We start from the raw sequence: 235 nt of genomic DNA, 5'->3' as shown, positions 1-235 counted from the left end.
CCCGCCCCAGGTATCCACTGTCCCCAGGGTGGCCCTGCCACCAGCTTGAGCATCACATCCCACAGTCTCTGCTGCCATCTAGTGAAAAAACCTCCCCATCCCCTATGCCGGGAGCAGCCCTGGCCCTGGGTGTCCCCCAAAAGCCACCCCTGGTCCCCCTGCCCCAGCCAAGGCTGCACCCCCACCCTGGAGAACCCCCCTGGCATGGCCAGGGGGATCGCGTAATGGCGAACAG

Source organism: Fulmarus glacialis, unplaced genomic scaffold (assembly GCF_000690835.1).
Source record: "Fulmarus glacialis isolate BGI_N327 unplaced genomic scaffold, ASM69083v1 scaffold31013, whole genome shotgun sequence".
NCBI lineage: Eukaryota > Metazoa > Chordata > Aves > Procellariiformes > Procellariidae > Fulmarus > Fulmarus glacialis.
The sequence above is the reverse complement of the archived record's forward strand: the minus strand, read 5'-3'. Positions refer to the sequence as shown.